The 15215-nt window shown below is 36.3% G+C and overlaps 1 protein-coding gene and 1 pseudogene across 5 annotated transcripts in view; one reads left to right on the top strand and one right to left on the bottom strand.

Annotated features, from left to right (window-relative positions):
* The window catches only part of GRM8 (glutamate metabotropic receptor 8), a 775589-nt gene that overhangs the window by 22154 nt on the left and 738220 nt on the right, over positions 1-15215 (bottom strand). The gene's annotated exons all lie outside the window — the stretch shown is intronic.
* On the top strand, positions 5690-6139 carry LOC121028947 (ATP synthase F(0) complex subunit C2, mitochondrial-like; annotated as a pseudogene).

Genomic DNA, 15215 nt, shown 5'->3' with positions numbered 1-15215 from the left:
GCAGGACTTGAACTCACCAACTATGAGATCATGACCTGAGCAGAAGTCAGATGCTTAACAAGGAGCCACCCAGGTGTCCTAGACAGATTTCTATGGAGGAAATACTTCAGATCTAATATTGTTTTATACTTTGTATTACTGCCTATCATGCCTGACACAGACACGTGGATCTGCTTGAATGCCAGCAATGGCAGAAGCATTCAGGAAAACCAGAACTTTACCAATACATATGGTGACCTCCCCAAGTCTTCATGCCTAGCCATGGTGAAGTCATGCTACTAATATCAGACCAGTGATCTGCTTCACTGTGTACTGAGCACACAAATTGGCACTAAGTACCTCATGTTGGAAGCTCAGTTATTTGTAGTGATGACAGCTTTCAGGAAAAGAGAATTATTTCAAATGGGTCTCAGACATCGACCCGCCCAGCAATCACAGCCTAAAGAAGTTGTGGCTATCAAATAACAACCAGTGAAAGGTGGAGAATGTTTTCAGAAAGCTTACACTTTTCTATCACAGTTAAAAGTTCCTCTTCCTAAAGATTATTCCATAAACTCTATGGTGTGAAAGAGAGCTTGGTTGTTCTACATACCCATTAAAGCTGAAAAACCTTGGGGCGCCTGGGTGGCGCAGTCGGTTAAGCGTCCGACTTCAGCCAGGTCGCGATCTCGCGGTCCGTGAGTTCGAGCCCCGCGTCCGGCTCTGGGCTGATGGCTCAGAGCCTGGAGCCTGTTTCCGATTCTGTGTCTCCCTCTCTCTCTCTCTGCCCCTCGCCCGTTCATGCTCTGTCTCTCTCTGTCCCAAAAATAAATAAACGTTGAAAAAAAAAATTAAAAAAAAAAAAAGCTGAAAAACCTTGTCCAGCTTTAGCAGAGGCATATACTTAGAATGAAGTTTCTAGAAACTAACTCAAGGTCCCTTCCACAGTAGTTTCAACCAGCCACCAGGACTATTTCTTGACATTCATATTATCCTATGCCTAGTCCTGCAAATGAGGTAAGTTAGAAGAAGAGATTGTGAAGTATGAGCTAGAACCATGAAATTTGTAGAGCATATTCTAGAGCCATCAATCCATCAGAAATCTCAAGCATGTAACTCTCCTGGGATACTGAACCCAGAATTTATCTCAGATTTCTCCCCTTCCAGAAAGCATGGTTCCAGAATTGGCTTCATTGATACGCTGCATGCAGATGATTCATTTTGACTCCACACAGATCAACTGAACCACTGCTTAGGTCCTGAATGGCCTGACTCACTGGCATCTAACTGAGTCTTCTCCTGGGGGCCTATGTTGCTTTGTTGAGAGTAAAATCACCAAATTACTCTTCTAGTTGTCAGTCAGCATCCAAAATGATGAGCTCTGACATTAAATATTCTGCTGAACTATCGAGCAGAATACTGGAACTTTCTTGAAACTCACTCAGCTCTTTACCCTACCCTCACCTGTAACCAACTTTACAGTGCTCTGTGATGCCATTCTCCAACAAACTCCTCCATAGCCCTAGTCTCTTCTCCCTGCCTCTACCCTGCAGCCTTCACTGAAACTTCTCTCCTCCTAAAAATATTGTTTCTCTTCCAGTCTCTCAAGTGATGGTTGTTTTTATTTCCTTGATCCATATCCCTCAGGGAAGACAATAGGTTAGGGCATTCCATACTCCCCTTTGCTGTTTCTGGATCATTACAGACTCATCCTTTCCCTCAAATATCTTGCCTTATTAACTGTCATAACATTCAACCGTATACCCTGTCTCTTCTTGTTTCTATACTTGCCATCATTTGCCCTCTTTCATTGATTCATTCATCCTCTTACTCTTACAAGCAATGCGGTTATTTTGGATAAATTCCACATCCATGTACATGTCTGTTCCATCCCCCGATATATTACTTAGATTATTTTCCTCATCCTCCTCCTTTGCAATGATGTTGTCCTTTACTCCATCCATCTTAGCCACTCATACTCATGATCACAGCCAGAATCTTAAATAGTCTTTTTGGTTTCTTGGAATAAAAGTTGTAAAAAACACTTGTGGCTTAATATATTGGTTTTGGGTAAGAGATTATTTACATTAGCCTGTATTTTTCTTTAAGTCACTCTATTTTTCACTTAGAATAAATATAGAGTTGTGTTCACAGGCTTCAGTGATGTGAGCACTGTTGCCCAGGTAGGACAAGTATCTAATATCCAGAAGGGATGGGCATTTCTCATTTCTCATAATGCATGTTTCTGTAAGGAAATGGCTTGCCAGACAGCCTGTTAAGGTACCAGGATTAATGTAAATGTGTTCAGGGATCTTTTGCGATAAAACTGATTATGACTGGTTCCAAGTGTTTTAAAACCAAGGCTGTTAACTTTGATCATACGTCACCGTGATAGAATGTGGACTTTTCCAAGTGTGAAAATACCTGGATTATCCTAAATAATAAAGTACTGCAACTTGTATTTTTCTAAATAATAAAAAAGTAAACCGAGCTAATATCAAATAAAGTATGCATAGTTATAATAGCTGTTTTCTACATTATAGTGTCAACATTTTTAATTAAATATTTTATATTCAGAAAATGACTTTACATGTGTAGGTTTTTATGTTAATTACCAACAACAATATTTGCTATAGTTTTCATTGCCAAGGTCCTATTAGATGATAGATTAAATAAACTTTTATGGATGGCATAAAGACAACTGTCATATGTACCATTGTGTGTATAAAATAATATCTCAAAGACCACAAGTCAACTATAAACAGAATTTTGAAACAAACTATTTTTAAGTTGGAGGACCATCTGGAAGCTATTATTAAAACTGTGTTCCTAAGAGCAGGCATGGAGAATTACGTGGACAAATTATCCCATTGGTAAATCTGATAGACTGATTTCCAAATATGTTCAAACTATTGATGCTTCAGACTTCGGAATAACTACACCCGAGTGAAACCTTTAATTGCCATGGAGGAAACGGCTCTCAGTACTCCCTCTTTTAATGTTATAGAAAAAACAGTCCTGTACCTTTTTTTTTTCTTTTATTACTCTTACCAAGAAGCTTTAGGTGCAAAGTTATAAATATGGTAGCTTAACAAGGAAAACATTTTGAGGGAAAAAACACATAGTTTAAATTGGGATAATGGGGGTAACATAGGTATCAAAACATGTGCTCCTCCTCCTATTTTATGGAATTGTTTCTGGGAAGTTCCTGATCAGGCAGGGGCAACTCTGGCTAGAAACAGTGTGACCTTTTAACTAGTTTTCAACCAATATAACGTGAAAATAAAGGACAAATGTCATAAAAGTGTTTTTATAGAATGCACAATGAGAAACCAAGAGGTATGGGTACTTTCTCCGCAGCCCTTTCCCCTTTCGCCTTTTCGCTGTGTATGCTAAAGAGGTACTGGAGGACGGTAAGACTGTAAAACTGAATCAATAGGGATTCCTGAATGACCACATGGAGGAGAGCAGCCAGAAAGCCAGAAACAGCTTCATATTGTTATGTGAGGGGGAAATACAGTGGGTACTCAGAGCATCACTCTGCGTTATTTCTCTGCAGGTGGTAGATTTGTACTGACCAAATGGTCAGTCAGCCCCTCTGGCTAATGTGTGATGGCTGAGCTGAGTGAAGGATACTGTCTATGGCTATGTCAGAAAAATGAATTAACAATATCCTCAGATGGATTGTAATGATCGACCTTGAGAACATCATTACCATGTTCTAACAAAGTGTCTAGTCTATCAATATAATCCCAAGCCATGAAATTTATTCCTAGGTTCAGTGACCTTGCTCTTTGGTTAGGAAAGAATGAACCAAGCTAGGTTTTCTATTAAATTTTCAAGGAAGAATCATTTCAGGCACTTTATATAGGTTTCAGTACCTGAGGGAGTTTACAGGAAAGTAAACCTATATAACTCAGCACTTCCAAAAGGAAGTTGGACCGTCAAATTAATCGTCTAAAATTCCAAAGTCAGCAACTTAGCACCTGTGCCTGATGTACAGCTCTCTCTTTTGACCTCTTTCCCTCAGCTAGTCCACACCTGACACTGCCTCTAACCAACTTCCTTGTCACTGGAAACAACTATTGCCAATCTCTGAAAATTAAAAAAAAAGCTACAGAATTATGGAGAAATCTTCCCTCACACAGTAAACTTTGTCCAAGTTTTATAACTTACTTCTTTTTTTAACATTTATACTTTGTTTCTATTGCATAGACTTCCCTCTGTGTCCTTTTTAATTCATGATTTTCTTTTAGATATTATTGCCCTTAACTATTTACTCCACTCTTCCCCATAATGATTACACATCTTTGCTTATTGTCATATTTTTGAACCAGTCCTCAGGGAAGGATTTCTTTCTCCATCTCATCTTTATCAAGGCTCATCATGTGATATGTTTTCAACAATAAGTTGTGAGCAGATACAATGTACATCATGCCTGAGCAGAGGAAGCTGTAAGCATCGAGTGGTTGGTTCCTGCTGTTCTCTCTGCCAAGAGAATCTATATTCCAGATGGAGGCTGTCCTTCAGCAGTGCAACTATGAATCCCTGACAAGCAATGCAGCTGACAAATAAACCACTGTTGCTTTTTTTTTTTTTTTTTTGAGTTGTTTATTACAGCAGCATCCACTAGCAAAGCCTAACTAATATATTCTGGAGACTCAATTTGGTGCAGTTGAAAGGCCATCCTATGAAGAGAGTCAGAAAGCCAAAGTTAAAATGCGTGACTTTGCCACCCCTGGTTACAATAACTCCGAGCCAATAAATTAACTTCTATGAGTCTTTTTTTTATATGTAAAACAGGAAAAATTATTCCTGACCTGATAAGCTAACAGGGTTGATTATGTATACTATATAAAAGAGCATTCTGAAAGTATTGAAATCACATACAATGGTTGGCTGTTAATGGTATTCAGTAGCAATATATTCCCTCAAGTATTCCTGCCTTCAGCTTTTCTGTTAAATATAAGGAATTTAGGAACATCTGGCTTTCACAAAGGGTTGATCAGGGGCAGTAAGACTGAAACAATACAACCAAGCCAAAGAGGTAATTAGAGGTAAAGATCAGGTCATCCTGCGGAAATCATGATTCAGTGGGGAACTCAGAAAACCCTAGTCAGGGTGGAGAAAGCGAGCCTTACTAACTGGAACAAAACCAAAGAGAGTACTAGTAGGGAGAGAGCTCCCCCAAACCTAGGATAATAATAAATATTTACAATAGTGTTTATTATGTACCAGGCTCTTTATAAGCACTTCTCATGCATTTTCGCTTTATAGGAATTCTCACAGCTCTCTGAAGGAGGTACAATGCTTATCCATACTTCATAGATGAAGAAATGAGGTGCAGAGTATTAGGACACTTGCCCAAGGTCACAGGGCTAGTGAGTGCCACAGCTGGGATCCCTTTGACCAGATCAGTGATTCTATAGCTCTAAGAAAGGAAAAGGAGCAAAGTTTCATAAATTCTAAAAAACAAAAACAAAACCCACTGTATTCAAGGGGAAAACATAAAAGAAAATTGATAATCAACTAGGGTAAACCTATCCATTCCTTGCTAAGAAAAGTTATTACTATCAATACTTAAAATAGCAGGAAAAAAATGAAAAATATTAACTTGATTCTCTGTTGTTTCCAAGACAGTAATTTCTCATTAGGAATACATTCTGCTTAAAATAAAATCACCTTTGCTCTTCCTGCCCCCTGCCCCTCTGTCTTCTCTGCACTGGGAGCAACTCTCCTGCCAAAGTCCCTTAGTGCAAAGTTAGTCTGCCCCTTCTTGGTCAGGAGCACCTCTCAGCTGCTGAGCCAGTCACTGTCTGCAGTGTCGCTAAAACCACTGGAGACACTGACAGATGGAGCCTTGGCAGCTTGGCAGTCCCACACCCCCCAACCTCACGTATTCCCAGCCGCAGCTTCCAAACCAGCGCCATTTCAAGGGACAGGGCACAGCAGCCAAGTGCATTGGGGCTGGGGCTGCCACGGTAGGGGTGGCTGGCTCCAGGGCTGGGACAGGGACTGCATTTGGGAGCCTCATCATTGGTTATGCCAGGAGCCCCTCCCTGAACAGCTCTTCTCCTACACCATTCTGGGCTTTGTCCTCCCGGAGGCCATGGGACTCTTTTGGATGGTGATGGCCTTTCTCGTCCTCTTCTCCATGTGACAGAGCTGTCTCTACTTCCCATAGGTCTTTTTCCAGTGTCTCCTCTGCCCTGTTTGCTCCTTTTCCTATATCTCCCCAGGCAGTCTGGGGAACGTGGCTGGCTCAGGGTTTGACAGAGGGAAGACAAATAAATACTGTATCAATAAGAAAAAACAAAATAAACAAAATCATATATGTGAACAAAGACTTATTTACAAAGATGATAATTAGTAATTATTAAAATTTTTGTAAGTGGCATAACCCAATGACCAAAAATAGAAGAATACATAAATAATGGCATAGCCATGGGAAACAATAATCTAAAGAATAACATATGTCGAGACAGATCTGAATCTATGCTACCATCTCAAGACATTTACCTCTAAGACCAAAGTTAGAAAGAAACCAAAACATTAGCCCACACTATTCATGAGCAATAGAGTCATGGGTAATATTTCTTTCTTTCGGGTTTTTTGGTCTAAATTTTTAAAATTTTCTACACTGTGTATAAATTGCTTTTACAAACTAAATAAAGGAGAAACTAAACAAAGGAGATATGCCCTTCATTTTGCAGGTACATGAATGTATATGTGTGTGTTTTATTAAAACAACAAAGAGAATAACTAATGAAAGGATATAAATGAGACCACCTTTTAGTAGCTCCCTCTTGCCACTGAGGAAGTGGATGAAGTGAACGAGTAAGCCATATCCCTTGTTGACCAGACAAATTTATAGAAATATGATTGTAGTGGGGTTTGCATGACTCTTCGAACATGACAATGAGTAAAGTTAATTGCCCTCATAGAGAATTACTCCTGTCTTTGAAGTAGGGATTATCTTAATGAATTAGAAAATAAAAATTTAAAACTATCAGTTTTTTTTTTTATTTAGGAACATAATACTTGAGTAGCTCTTTGCAAATATATGCTTATGGACTATTTATTTACTGTTGATTTTGCAACCCTTTTGAACACTAGTTTGTATTTATCAATGTATTTACACAAGGCCAATAAGAAATTCTTTATAAACTTTATCTTACTTCAAAAGAACTATACATTATATGCATTCAGTCCATTGATAACTCAGAGTTCTACAATATGCAGTTTTTGGTGAATTTTGGTGTGTCAAAAGACATACAATTTGTTACCGTATATTTTCTTTTTACTTTAGGAAATTGTGATCTTTGCATGAGGCTAATTTCCCTTTTAGAAAGTTAACTCATTTGTAACAAAAACTTTCAGTTGTTACATTTTATATGGTAAATTATGTTTTTATATTATATTTAAATGAACATACATTTGACATAATTAGAATACTGCAAATATTCAGTATTTGGCAACATTCAAAAGCACTTCTTAGATAATTTCCATGTTTCTTAATCAAATTTTAATAGCTGCATAATTTCAATCCTGTTGACAACAAATTAATATCCTGGTGTTATATATTTAGATTTTTGTTTCTATTTGGGGCCATATTATCTAAAATTACTTTCCTCATCACTCCTTATCTGTATTTCAAAGCCTGAACTTTTAGTCCCTCATTTATCTCCCATTTACTACATATTTTCTACTTCCACCACATCTTTATGGATATCTTTTGCTCAGGTATTTTTACTTTGATTATAATCCTTCTTTAGAATTACTACTAGAAATGGATTTATTAAACAAAAACATTTATAGATCATATCAGTCAGGATTCAACCAGAGAAGCAGAACCAACTTCTAAGACTAGATAGACAATAAATAGATGATGGATAGACAGGTAAATGGATAGATAGATGGTGACACATTAATAGATGATAAATCTCCTTGGATATCCTTTGTCCTTTACAATTCCAGTTCAATTTTCATACACACACACACAAACACGCACACACACCTACTGGAATTTTGATTGGGATTGCATTAGTATATAGATCAATTTGCATATTTGATATCTTTGCAAATTAAGTCTTCCCATCTGGGAATGTTTTATATACTTCCATTCATTTAGGTCCTCTTGTTAATATATTTCCATATTATTTAGTAGTTTCAGGATAGAGATCATGTGCTTATTTTGTCAGATTTATTTCTAGGTATTTGGTATTTATGTTATTAGAAATTCTTTATAAAATTTCATTTTTATGTGTTCATTTTCTATATAGAAATACAATTAATTATATATACTGGCTTATATCCAGTGACCTTGTTACGTTTACTTATTAATTCTAACAGCTTAGCCGTAGGGTCCTTTAGAATATCTATATTCACAATTCATGTCATTTGTAAATAATGAGAGTTTTTTTTCCTTTTTAAACTTTATGCCTTTTATTTGTCTGTCTTGGTATGTTACACTGGGTAAGAATACGATCATGACACTGAGTAACAGTGATAATGGGTATCTTTGTTTTTCCCCCTGAATTCAGGGAGAAAATTTTCAATAATGTACCATTAAGTAGGATTTTCGCTGCATTTTATTTAACTATTCGCTATCAAATTAAGAGAGTTTTTTTTCTTTTATTTCTTTCTTTTAAATTTTTATTTATTTTTGAGAGAGAAAGAGACAGCGTGAGTAGGGGAGGAGCAGAGAGAGAGGGAGGCACAGAATCTGAAGCAGGCTCCAGGCTCTGAGCTGTCAGCACAAAGCCTGATGGTGGGGCTTGAACTCTTGAACCGTAAGATCATGATCCGAGCCAAAGTTGGGCACTTAATTGACTAAGCCACCCAGGTGTCCCTAAGAAAGTTTTTTTTTTTCTATTCCTAATTTGATAACAGTGATTTTTAAGTTATAGGATATCAATTTTAATGAATTTTGGTTACTTTAAGAATTGGCTTTTTACATTGTTTCAGTCTTCCTGTCTACAGAATGCATACTTTATTCAAATCTTGTTTTCATTCTTTGAATGGAATCCTGTAATTTTCTTGTTAGAATTATTATCCTATATTATATTTTTATTAGAAGTTAGATTTTATTGGGGCGCCTGGGTGGCTCAGTCGGTTAAGCATCCGACTTTAGCCAGGTCACGATCTCGCGGTCTGTGAGTTCGAGCCCCTCGTCAGGCTCTGTGCTGACAGCTCGGAGCCTGGAGCCTGTTTCAGATTCTGTGTCTCCCCCTTTCTCTGCCCCTCCCCTGTTCATGCTCTGTCTCTCTCTGTCTCAAAAATAAATAAACGTTAAAAAATATTAAAAAAAAAAGAAGTTACATTTTATTATATTTTCTTATTAGAATTATTCTTGGAATTTAATGATTCCATTATTAATGGGGTATTTTTTTTACCCATTACATTTTCTAACTGGTAGGATAGAAGAAAGATGTTGATTTTTTGTTTGCTATTTATAATGTATGTGGTCATTGTATTGTGCCCTAAAATTTCTTATTAATGTAAGAAGCATTTATTTGATGTCTTTTGATATTCTAGGGATATGGTAGGTGGAAAGAAAGATACTTTTCCCTCTTCCTTGTCAAGAACTGGGACTCTTAATTCTGTTTAATGTCTAATTGCACTAGCCTAAATTTCTGGACAAATTCTAAATAAAACTGATGCAAATAAACATCCTTCTTTTGTTGCTGATTTTGTCAAGAATCCCTCTGGAATCTCATCATTATGAATGATGCTAAATTTTTAAGATGCATACACTTCATTATAAAATGGGAACATCTCTCTATTATTATTTTTCTCAAAGATATTTTTGTCTTTTAAAAAATAACAGGTATTGAAAGTTTCATGGGTTGTCTTTTTGTTTGTTTTGTTTTGTTTTACATGGTCCACTGATAGGATCTTAAGGCTTTTATGATTTGACCAGTTAACTAGATACCCTGGTATATTTATTATCGTCTCCATTTGTAAGTGTTTTAATGTTCTGTTGAATTGCTGCTTCCAGTATTTTACTTACTTTTATATCTTTATTCATAAGAATGGTTAGTGTAGCACCTGTTAAGTAATACGTACATTCTTAATAACATATTGCCTTATAATAACCAAGGCATCTTAAGAATACTATAAGTTCTTAAAAAATAAAAACATTCAGTGTTTAAGGAAAGGACAGAAAAAAAAAAATCAAAGTATATTTTATCACCAAAGTGTGTCTTAGAATTTAAAAATAATACATTTTCTTAGCATAAATTCTCATTGCATAAAAATGTTCATGCAAAGGCCAGGCTTTTATAAAACCATCAAAGGATGAGATAAATCTATTTGGTTTTGATATTTAATAAATTTCTTCCATTTTAACACTCTCAAAACATATCAATGTGGAATGTATTCCCACGGAAAGTCTGTCATTTCCTAGCCATACCAACTTTGGCAAATGATTTAATATCATCAAACTTCAATTTCCTCATCTATAAAACTGTTACAACAATACCATCTCTAATTGTCTCACTAGATAACTATGAAAATAAAATGAGATAATGCATGTGAAATCGTCTCATAAACCATAAAGACCATAAAGTGCTGTAGGACATTTTGGATATGTGGTATTGACCATAAAATTTCAATATCTGCCCATGTCACATGCCTCAAATCTGACACAACTGCTACAAACAAAATAAAAATGCTGAATAACAAGAAAGGAGACAAAGTACCATTTATGTAATATTGAAGATTTATCAGACTAATTATTTCTCTCTTCTCCCACTATTGTCGATACCAGTATCTAAATCTACATTGGTCCAATTCCATGGCCTCTTCAGTTTCTTGCATCCCTTCTTGCAATAATTGTGCTCTTCATCCCATTTGCCTTCATAATAACTGCACGTTTGCCAAAGTCCCAGCTTACAGCATTCTAAGCTCTGACCACCGTCCTACTCTTTCAAGCGTCTTCCTTCTGTATGTACCAGTGCTAATCATTCTTCAACCTGACTTTTTCCAACAGTACACCAGTATTTAAGCCCTCTCCCATTCCTCTAGTCCTTCCTTATGTCTTGGATTTCATTGGCTGCCATTAAAAACATTGCTTGGCAAACATCCTCCACTCCCTTATTCCTCTCTCCTGTCATTGCTCATTCCAGAAAACTGAATCCCAAGCCTGTTTAAATATATCTCGCTGCGGCTTTTATGCCTGCACCCACTGGAAAGCTAAAAGTGAGCTTGTTGTAAATTGGCCTCATTTTAAATTATTGATGGTAGGCCTCAACTAGGCTTCCTTCAATGCTATTAGACTCTTGTGAAATCGCTGCCCCACTTCTCAAGAACATGGCTAATTTACATCTCCTTCCTCAAAATGCAACACCCACTCTTCTCACCTTTATCTGATAACTGGTTGTTATTTCACTGAGAAAACAGAAAGGACAGAGAACTTCCACATACTTCTGAACCACATTTGAATCCACTGGCTTCCGTAACAATTACTTCTGTCTTTTCTATTATCACGATCTAAGGCCAGCTCACCATTTGTGAGCAAGAGTCCATCTCTTTTACCTGTTAAGGGGCAGCACTTCTGATGATTGCCCTTGCTAATTCCCAACCATTAAAAATCTTCATTTTCGTCATTTTGCTGTAAAATTCAGTGAAATTGTTATCTCTGCGTGCTGAATCCACTTGCCTTTCTCCCAGTGTCTGTTGAACCCATTCCAGTCAGTCTCTATGAAAACTGCACTTAACTTCACCTCCGTGTTGGCAAATCCAAATGACCGTTGCTCAGTCCTTCCCTCTCAGCAACGTCAAACACATTTAATCCGTTTCAGTTGCTCTCCTAAGACGATTTGGAATATTCTATTTTCCACCTTCCCAAGTGAAATGTAGTCCTCCAACTAAACAGACTTTTCAAAGGAGCCATTCGAACATTGCATATATTATTAACCGTCAGCTGACCTTCCATCTTCATCCTCAACAGATTTTCTGATCCACCAAAGGGACTACAACAACCGCGAGTGCGACCCCACCCCATATCTGAAAAACATTTGGTCCACAGTGTAGATAACTGCAGCTCATTATCTGTTTATCACATTTTCATTTTCCCCAAACCCTTTTATACAGACCTGAGCATCAGCCACCACAATTTTTATCTCGGGTTCTTTAGAGCCGTGCTCTGCCTCAACGATAATTACTCTATCTGAAGGCCTCAATTTATAAAGTGTCTGCTTACCTAGTGCTTATGACGTAAATGTCACAGTTCAAGTACTTGATGGAGAAAAATATTAAATGAAGTGCACTTGTTTTGAAAATAATTTCATTTAACATCTCCAAAGCAGGGCATAATTAAGTTCTTCTGTCATACAAAGTGATGGAAGCTTTAAATAAGTAACAGCTGGTTACCCCAATGATGGAGCCACAGCAGGGCAGCCCTGGGCAAAAAAGCTGAGGAAACTCAACCCAGGCAGTATGCTAATAGGCACTCATGATGACGAAGGTAATAGCTTAAATAGAAAGACACCTGGAAAAGCGATTAAACAAGTACCTGTTGCTCCTTGCATGCAGTCCAATGGCATTAATGTGTAGAAATGTGAATGATAAGCACTTATCTATCAGTCCTGCAGTCAAGTGCCCTTTCTGTGTCCAGATAAAAGTAAAGTTGCCTCTTTGTAGGTTGGTGAGCACTTAGAAAGTGCTCATTGTAAAATGTAACTACTATTTAAAGACCACATTTAATTCAAATAAGAAATTAAATTTAGCTTATTCGTTAATTTAATATTAGCATAGTGGTCGAAACAGTCATGATCCCTATAACAAGTCAATATGATTGTTATTCCCTTAAAAACTCTTGCACAGATTTTCATGAAATCAAATTTGCAACAATGACCTTAAAATGCCAGAGTTAGCCTTTGTAAAATAAATATGTTATTAAAGATATTAAATAATTGCCTCCTTCTTTGGAAAGCTGAGTAAAATTGTGTTTGCATGAATTTATTGTTAAAGATTTTTTTTTTACAAAACTAAGTTACTTAATCTGTGTGTCAACGAGGAGAAAAAGAAAGTTTGAGTTATGCACTTTGTTCATCAGAATTGTTCTTAAGTCATATTGTTGATCCTCTTGACTTAAAATCATTTTGAAGGCTGTTACACGATTAACTCTCCTAATTAGCATTTTATTATATCATTTTAAAGCAATAATTTATTATCATTTATTAAGCATTATTAAGCAAGAAAATTTAAAGCAAGCAAGCATTTTAAAGTGACAGCAATGTATTAGTCACCAGGCCTGTGTCCTCAAGAAGTTTATTAATCACAAGAGAAAACAGATACAGAAGCAAAAATGCCACAGTAATATGTTAAATGCTAAAATTGAGATATAGAAGCACAAAGAAATAGCACAGAACCCTGATTGTGAGTTCAGTTACAGTTTCCTGAAGGAGATGTGCCCAAAATAGACCTTGATAGACAAGTTAAAGATAGGAAGGGCGGGGGGAGGGGGGGTATGAAGAGTTTTCCAGTCAAGGGGAAGAACAGGAGCAAAGGCATGAGGGTGCGTAATAGCATAGCAGAGTTTGCCCTTCATCTCCATAAGTAATTGTAATACACAAAATGGTTAGTGGTGTCTGGGGAAGAAAGCTAAGGGATTTTCATTGGGGCTTTTATATGAAACGAATGTTAAAGAGCTTGGTCTTTAAGGAGATTTAAAAAGGAATTAAAACCACAGCTCCCTACTGTAGTATAAAGGCTGGGTGTAAGTAAGACAAAACTGAAGTTTCAAAAATCTTTCATGGTTACCTTTCTGCCCAAGTAGCAATTCTGAACCTTTCTGGATTCAAGATTTTAAAATCTTACAAATTATTGAGGGTACCTAAGTGCTTTTGTTTATGTGGCTTCTAGCTGTCAATATTTACAGTATTTGAAATTAAAAGAGAAATTTAAAAGAATATGTATTTATGAAATTAAAAAAAATGTTTAGCCCATTATATGTTTCAAAAGTAAACATATTTTTTGAAAAGTATTTATTCAAAATATCATAAATAAATACACAAGTAAATTTGTATATTACTTAAGAACATTGAGCAGTGGCTTTTGTTTTCTTTTGTTTTCCATTTTTGCAAATAGCATTAATTCCCAGATTAATAGAAGACAACTGGATTCTACTTTCTTCTATATGCTGTCTATGGTTCTATGTTGTTTTGGTTAAAGTATATAAAGAAAACTCAGTCTCATATAGATAATACAGTTGGAAAATGGAGGAGTATTTTAATAACCTTTACAGATAATTATCGATATTCTTCTTTGATATTACCCTATTACTCAACCATAGTAGTTTCTTAAAGGTTAGTTGTAACACAGAATCTGAAACAATGTCAATAAACTTTCCGTATACTATTACATTAAAATCCATTCGTCTCTTTTGCATTTTGAATGGATCTTTCATCCCTGTATGATTTTGTAACATCGTGTATTTATTACTGGGTAAAACTTTGCTCACCAAGCTATACTAGTCTTTCATTTTGACACATTTCATTATACATTATTAAAAAATTACATTTGTTAACAACACCATTTATCTCGTCAGAAAATTCTTTATGAGTTGAAAAGCTATCAAGCTCACGGTGATAGTACATGTTTTCCAAAATTCTACTTTCTGCTTGAAACCTCAAATGTTATTATTGGCAACAAATAACATCAGTCGTTTTAAGTAACAAGCTTACTCCTTTCGTTTTTGAGGAAATATCTGCCATATACCCAAGTTTGAATAACCATAATTTAACTGTCAGCCATTTTTCCAAGTAAAAATGGCATTCCATGAAAAAAAGCAGCTAGTTCAGCTTGGAACTCAATCTCATAGGAGTTTTTCCTTGAGACAACCATCCAACTTTGGAAGTTTAGAAGTGCTTCGTTTTTTGTTATGTAGAAACCTGGTAAGTCGAGATTTAATGAAATGAGGAATTCTGACTACTTCTTCAATAGCAATCAACTGAGATTGCTTCCCCCCACCCCAAATATAAGTGAAGAATATACTGACTAATAGCACAGTTTTGGTGTCAGCGTCTTGATTCATGTTAAGGAATGAGCACTTTTACCTACAAGTGCTTTTGCATCAATAGTACAAAGGTCAACCTGGTGAAAAAGAAGATATTTTTGTATTATTATAAAAATAGTTTTTACTTCACAGCTATGTAAAATATTTGGGGGGACCCCCAGGTATCCTCAGGCCACACTTGGAAAAATGTTCTGCCAAAACCTCATGTATGCAT

Source organism: Herpailurus yagouaroundi, unplaced genomic scaffold (assembly GCF_014898765.1).
Source record: "Herpailurus yagouaroundi ecotype Mexico unplaced genomic scaffold, PumYag 100, whole genome shotgun sequence".
Taxonomy (NCBI): Eukaryota; Metazoa; Chordata; class Mammalia; order Carnivora; family Felidae; genus Herpailurus; species Herpailurus yagouaroundi.
This window is presented reverse-complemented; position numbering and strand designations above follow the sequence as displayed.